We start from the raw sequence: 290 nt of genomic DNA on the forward strand, positions 1-290 counted from the left end.
AAGCTTCAAATTAATTTTGAAAAATTATTTAGTTTTTTTGGTGTTTTCTTGTTTTTAGCAACTTGCTAATTTTTTTCTTTTGCAAGTGAATATCATTCTTGTTTTAACATAATGTGTTATGATATATTTGGTTAATATTTGACTGTGTATTGACTATTGAGCAACCAACCTTTGTCAAAAATGTTGTTTATATATTTCTTCAATAACTACAAATTATGTTAGAAAAATAAATAGTGAAAAATGTATAATATGAAGTTTTTAAATTGAAATGCAACATTACAAACATGATC

General features: G+C 22.4%; 1 protein-coding gene across 2 annotated transcripts in view; it reads left to right on the plus strand.

Moving 5' to 3' along the window:
• LOC100168899 (tRNA selenocysteine 1-associated protein 1-like) overlaps positions 1-290 on the plus strand; it is an 8,520-nt gene that overhangs the window by 2,110 nt on the left and 6,120 nt on the right. The gene's annotated exons all lie outside the window — the stretch shown is intronic.

This window comes from Acyrthosiphon pisum, chromosome X, assembly GCF_005508785.2.
Source record: "Acyrthosiphon pisum isolate AL4f chromosome X, pea_aphid_22Mar2018_4r6ur, whole genome shotgun sequence".
Taxonomy (NCBI): Eukaryota; Metazoa; Arthropoda; class Insecta; order Hemiptera; family Aphididae; genus Acyrthosiphon; species Acyrthosiphon pisum.